Here is a 6,898-nt window from a genome sequence, read left to right as displayed (position 1 = left end):
GCTCACTCGGTGGCCTGGGCCGGGTGTCCCCGGAGGGGCGCGGGGGCAGCGGGGCCGTGCTCGCCCTGTGGGAAGGGGACCCCTCCCTGCAGCTCACTAGCCAGTCTCTGCAGCCACATCTGGTCGCGATGGGCGTGTCCCCCAGGAGAGCCCGTCTCTCACACCACAGCAAGTAAGGCTGCAGGGGGGCCCTGCTGAGTCTGGGGGCACCAGGCTGTGGAGGGCACTTCGCGGAGACCTTGGAGTACTTCGGGGCAGCACCCGGCACGGCTCTGTCCGGCATCCAGTGTCTCCAGGGCTCATGCCAGGAGCCCTGCTGCTGTCCTGGGGAGTATCAGGGAAGAAGATCATCTGAGCACGGCGGCCGGGACATTCTGCACGGCGGGACACAACCCAGCGGCAGGGACAGCGTCGGGGAGGAGTAAGCCGCGTGTTTTGGAGAAGCAGGAGAGGTGTTGCTATGACTCATTTTATGTGTCACCTTGACTGGGTCACGGAGTGCCCCGATATTCGGTCGAATGTTGCTCTGAGCGGGTCTATGAGGGCATTTCTGGATGAGATTTGCATTTAAGCTGCTAGCGAAGCAGAGGGCCTCCTCCACCCGGGTGGGCCTCGTCCACTCAGTCGAAGGGCAGGATGGACCAGAAAGGCGACCCTCCCCGGAGGAAGAGGAGTTCTCGTGCCCGACGGCCTTTGAGCCGGGACATCCTCTTTCTCCTGCCTTTGGATTGCGGATGGAAGATCGTGGGGACCTCTCAGCCTCCAGAGCGGTGAGAGTCGGTCCCGCGTAACCGTCTCTCTGTGCGCACGCGTCCTCTCAGTTCTGTTTCTCGGGGCGCCCGGCTGACGGAGGCACCAACGAGCAGCAAACCCCGGCTCCTAATGGGAGCTGAGGCTCGTTCTACGGGAGGTGTAGGGTCCGGGGTGAAGAGGGCCACCCCCGCTCTTCCCACTGGGCCCGCCGCGTGGAGCTCGATCGTCAGAGGAGCCTTGAGGATGACCCAGGTTAGAGGAGGGCGCATCCCTGGGTGGTCCCACTGGCCGCAGGCTGGGGGAGATGTTTGTAGTCATCTGGGAGAGCCGCAGGTGAGGGAGGGGCCGCCCCAGAGCCAGGCCGTGCGGGGGGCAGGGGTGGTCTGGGCCCCGCCGAGCCCGCTCCGAGCCAGGCAGACTGGGACCGGCTGCTCTGGGGCAGGGGGAGGGCACGTACACGGGCGCACGCACAGAAGGGCCCTTCGCAGACTCTGTGGTCACGGGTCATTTCTGGAGCCCGGACCTGGGGGGCACCAGGCTCAGGGATGACGCGGGCACGGATGAAAGGTGCACGTAGCGAGGCGGGGCCGCCGAGCCCCTGGTTCCCTGGCACACGGAGCGCACCCCGCCTCCCCCACCCTGCGCCCGGCAGGAGGCTGTCCTCGCTCATCTTGTAAATCTCACCATTTACAGCTACTGACGGGCACGCATGGGGCCCATCGACCCCTGGGCGGCGTGTGCGCACGGCCAGGCCGCCGCCAGCATGACAAATTGGCAGATCACCGGCCACGCTCTCCGACGAGCGACTGTTTCCGCGAAAATGAGAAGTAATGATCAGGTCGAGAAGCAGATTATCAGGAAAGACTCCAGCGACTTTGCTCTCGCTCTTCTAACAATCGGGGCCTCCCGGTTCTGGCGCCATCAACGTCCCCGACGAGACGTGCGGGTGCAAGGGTGGGGGCAGGGCAGGGACGCGGTGGGACGGGCGCTGGCGTGGCCCCCGGTGGGCGGGGGGCGGGGGCCCCTCAGGGACGCGAGCCGGGCTCGGAGACGTGGGGACATGGGTGTGGCCGACCCCCCGGGAGGGGTGGCCATTCCTAGAGCTGAGGCCCACCTGCCCGCAGCCTTCCTGAAGCCCCGGGCCCAGCATCAGACGGAAGGAGGTTCAGGGACGGGTTCTCCGGCCCCCAGGCTGCCGACGGCCACGCTCGGGTCGCGGCCCGGGGTCCCCCACGGAGGCCGTGCGGAGGCTCCGTGTTCCCGGAGCCCCACGGGCCAGCTGTGACTTGAGGCCCGGAATCTGCCGTTGCCAGGACCCAAGAGGCCGGGGGCGGCCGGGGTGCAGGAGCCCCGAGGGGTCTCCGCTTGTGGGGCTGAGACACAGCCACTGAGGGGTTAAAGCAGGAAGCGGCTTGCAGAGCCGTGCTAAGAAATGATGTTCTGCTGTTTGACGTCATTTTAATTCCATTTCAAGGGCATTTAATCTCATTTGCCCGATGACTGATCCCCGGCTGCGGATGAATTAACACGCGGCCCCTCCTTGGAGGGGAAGCGGGACCCTTTGAACGGAGACATAGCGTCATCGCGTCCTGCTCTGCCTTGCGGGTGGCCACAGGGGCGGGGGCGGTGGTGAGGGCCTGACCCTTGGGTTTGGCATTTACTCAGCCCTCGGAACATTCCAGAAGGGTGCGGGCCTGCCGTCTCTCCTTGCCTCATGCCACTGGGTGGGATACTCCTATTCCTAAGGCCCGGGACAAAGGCCCGGCCCGTGCTTTGAGGCAGGTTTGGGGTCCGGGTGATGGCACGTGACGGTGTCTGGGGGGCAGGCGGTGTGGCCCTTTGGGCTCTGAAACCTGGGCTGGAAGGGGGAACCAGGTGCCCTCAGAGCCGGTGGCTCCTTGCTGCCTGAACTGGAGGAAAAAGGCTGCTTTGTTTGGGGGTCACGTGTCTCTCCGTCCATTCACACCCCCTGGAGGTCTTGGGGAGCAGGTGAGGTCACAGCTAGGGAGGAGAGCGGTGCCCGTAGGGGATGTGACTTCTGGTGACATTCCCCCCTCCACCCACATGTGGCTTCCCTCCTACTGGGAGCTCCATTTTCCAGAAATTTCTGCTTACTCTGGTCTGGACTTCGCTGAGCTTTGGGGACCTGAGGGTGCGGCTGTGTCCAGGCTCGGGGCCGTGGGATCCGCGTGAAGACCGTTCGCCCGCCACGCAGGACTCCGGGGCGCCATTTGCACAGAAGGGCTCCCTCTGGGCCGTGGAGGGGTGCAGGGGCGGGTGGCTGGGGCAGGCGGGCTGTGCCGGGCTCTCCGTGTGGCCTGGCCGCGGCCGTGGCCTCAACACCCAATGCCCAGTGAGGGCTCAGGACGTTTGCTCCCAGTCGGGATGACTGTCCTTACACCTGGATGCCCAGACGTCTGACCCCGGGGACTGGGGGACAGTGTGGCCCGCAGGCTGCAGGTGCAGGGACATTGGGTTGTATTCAGAAGGGTGGATCTTAGTATTTCAGACCCTGCAGACATGGCCATTGGGATTGACATTAGGGTTGGCCTCAAGCATCTATCACCCTGGGGATGCCCCAGGCCCGTCACGATGTCACCCTTCCCTGCTGTGGCCTTAGGGAGGCGAGGCCTGAACAAGCCAGGCAGGCTGGCTCTGGTGTGTGGGAAAAGGAAGCCAGTTGGGCTCCGTGGGGACGAGGGAGCTCGTGGTTCGTGGGTGCTCTCAGCCAGCGCCCCTACTTGAGACTGAAGCCAGCCGGAGACGTCTGTCTGTCTGTCTGTCTGTCTGTCATTCATCCCCCAACCCTCTCCCCCTTCCCTCACCCCTCCCTCCCTCCCTCCCTTCCTTCCTTCTCCCCTCCCTCCCTGCCCTTCCTTCTTTCTTTACTGTCCTTCCTTATAACCACCGCACATCCACCCACCGACCAATCCATCCACCCATCCGTCCGTCCGTCCATCCGCCCATCCATCTATCCATCCATCCACGTGAGAATTCAGTGTCCGTAGCATCCTGAGTTTTGTGACAGAGGGTAGTTTTGGGTGAAGGCGGGGATGTGGCAGCTCAGAGGAGGCCCTGCTGCTCGCTAGCTAACAATAATTCCTTCCATTTTTTTAAAGTTTATTTATATTGAGAGAGAGAGAGAGAGAGAGAGAGAATCCCAAGCAGGCCCCACGTTGTCAGCGCAGAGCCCGACTCAAGGCTCCACCCCACACACCGTGGGATCATGACCTGAGCTGAAATCAAGAGTCGGATGCTCAACTGACTGAGCCCCCCAGGCGCCCCAATAATGTCCCTTTCAAACAAATCCACCCACAGAATGAATCATTGGACGCGGTATAATGTCAGCCCTTTGTACGACGTTTCAGGAGGGTGAGATTTATCAAGTAGACAATAATCTTTGCCAGACCCCCAGTCTGGGTCTGCAAACTGGTTCGTACAGCTCTAGGAGTTTCCCGTAAGGCTCCTTGGAAGTTGTGACAGCCAGAGCGGGGTCCCCAGAGCAGGGAGAAGCAGGGTGGGCGGGAGATCCGCATTCCCCGTAATTTTAACAAAAACGTTGTGCGTTGGCACAGGTGCGCGGTCGCGGAGATCCGTTAGGCCGCAGAGTGCAAAGTTCAGAGAGTGAGTTGCCTCCCCGGCCGGGCTCACGTTTCAACTGTGTGACCTCGGGCCAGTGACTTGACCTCTCTGAGCTCAGCTTTCTCCTCAGCAAACTGCAGAAGCTAATTCTAGCTGGCAGGTGGCTGGGCCCGACAGGTGCTCACACACGGTGGCTGTTAAGGGCCCTCTCCCGCCTAGACCCTGCTCTGGGGCCACGCCCTACGTGTCCTGTCCGGAGAGAGGGCGCACCAGCTATCACGCGTCACTTGTCCCCTGGCAGGTCCCAGCCCACCCCCCACCCTGTCCAGACTGCCAGCCGGAGCCTGGGAGGGGAGCTGGCTCTCCGTTATTGGATTATCTCATTTGCAAACAATAAATGTCAACAGCAGGGGACCTTGTCAGACTCCCCTTCCAGGATGCAAATGTAGCCTTTATCTGTCTCTGCCCTTTATTAAAACAACCACAGAGCCACGCGGATAAACAAGACAATTAAATGTAAATGATGTCACCTCCCTCCTTCGTTCCCATTAATGAGGCGCCCAGGCCCTGGCAGGAGATGGCGGGAAGCCGGAGATGCCGAATCCGATTAAAACGCAACCAAGAGGCAACACTGACCTTTCGCTTTTAACGACTGACCCGGCGCCCGGAGCTGGTGTGACAGCTGGGACCGGCCCGCGCTGATTTTTACAGCCATCACATTTCAGTAGAGAATATTCACTGTGTCCCCATAATGGGCTGCCCTTCGGTGCAGATTGGGCTCACGGACAGGGCTCCCCCGGCCCCCCGCCCAGCGCCGCTCCCGGGGGACAGGCCGCGGGCCATGGGGATCTCGGGAGGAAGTGGGGGACGGGTGGGACAGGGCACGTCCCAAGTACTGGCCAGGCCGCAAGGACCGCACAAGGCAGATCCTGTCCCGGGTCCTCGGCAGGGGGACGGTGCCACCCAGCATCGATGTCACCCGCACTGCCATCGCCGCAGCCGGTAACGGGGCCACCTCCACGGTTCTCTATTACTGTCCCCTGCACCGTAACCACTGTCATCACTCCCACTCCTGCTATTCATACTGTCACCGCCTCCACCTCTATTTCCGGGGTGGCCGCAGTGACATGACGGTCTTCCGCAGCTGGCCGGCTGCGGCCTTCTGGTGCCGGCACACTTCGCGGTCCGCTTTACAGAGGGCGCGGCCGCACCCCGGGCATCAGGGGCCCGGAAAGGACAGAGGTCTGACCCTGCTCTTGCGGGGAGCCTGGCGCCCTGGGACGCGGGCGCTGGGAGCAGCTGAGCTCTTGGTCCAGATGCGGCCCGCGGGGCAGAGTGAGGCCCTGCTGGGAGGTGCCCCATCCTGGGGGCCCCGGGGGTCGGGGATGGGGGGAGGTCTGCGCAGGGGTAGCTCCTCTTTGCCGGGCAGAGGCGCATGGCGGACCCCGAACCGACATCTGGAAAGCCCAAACACGAACGCTTTCTAGCAGATGTTGCCACGACGTCCGAGGCGCTAATTTTGTGCCCCGTGTAACCTGTCCCCGGGGACCTGCAGGCTCAGGACCTGCTCAACAGGGAGAAGGAGGCCTGGGCTGCCACCCGGCAGAAAGCGGGGACTCCTGGTGCAGGATTCTGTGGTTCACACCGCCTGCGCCAGCAATCCCCCAAACCTCTAACAGGACCCTGGGCCGCAGCGGGTCTGTTTCCCGGGGCAAAACCATCACCGGGGTCCCTGTGGGTGTGGGGGGCAAGGGGAGCAGGCAGTGTGTCCCCAGGGGGACCACGTTCTTCCCTGCCCGCCTCCCTCTCGTCCCAAACCCACCCGCACTGAGAGCTGGCGCCCTGCCGGCCTGGTCCAGGGCCAGGCCGAGGGAAGGTTCTGGTTAACAGTCCAGGCTCTGGACCCAGATATCTGAGCCCAGACGCTGGGTGACCCCAGAGCCCTGCCCTGCCTCGTGCCAGCTGTGTGAGCTGAGGCACGTCACTTAACCTCTCTGGGCTTCCGTGGACTCTTGTAAGGTGGGAGAGATGGCGGCGTCCTCCCGCCAGAGGTCTGTGTGAGGGTCGTATGCTCCGCCACCCTCCCCTCCCCCCCACCCCCCACCCTGCACGCACATGCGCTCCGCAGTACGACAGGGCAACAGCAAGTGTTCATGTTACTTTGACATTATTGCGGACAAATGCGCCAGAATTTAAATAACTCTGCATTAAATATGCAGTCAATTAAGCCCTCCCAGTGGTCCAGAAACACTCCGGGAGCACCAGGGAGAGGCAGTTCTGTGTACTGTCAGGTGTGGCTAATGAGGAAGCTGGAACCGGGCTTCCGGAAGCTTCTGTACCTCCAGGAGGGCCGTCTGTGTCCTCCTGTCCCGCAGCCTACACCGCGGCCCCAGGCTCGTGAGCCCTCCGGGCGGGGAGGGCGGCTGTGGTTCATCCCGGTGCCTGTCCCAGAGCCGGCTGGCCGGCCGAGCCCAGCCCGAGGCCGGGAGGGCGGGCTTGGCGGAGGGGTGGCTGCAGGCCGTTGCTGGGGCGTCTGGGGGAGAGCCGGGAGAGCCGTGTGGGG

This window comes from Lynx rufus, unplaced genomic scaffold (assembly GCF_022079265.1).
Source record: "Lynx rufus isolate CCGP_SWC_20201006 ecotype Redwood Valley unplaced genomic scaffold, mLynRuf1.p SCAF_17, whole genome shotgun sequence".
Lineage (NCBI taxonomy): Eukaryota > Metazoa > Chordata > Mammalia > Carnivora > Felidae > Lynx > Lynx rufus.
The sequence above is the reverse complement of the archived record's forward strand: the minus strand, read 5'-3'. Positions refer to the sequence as shown.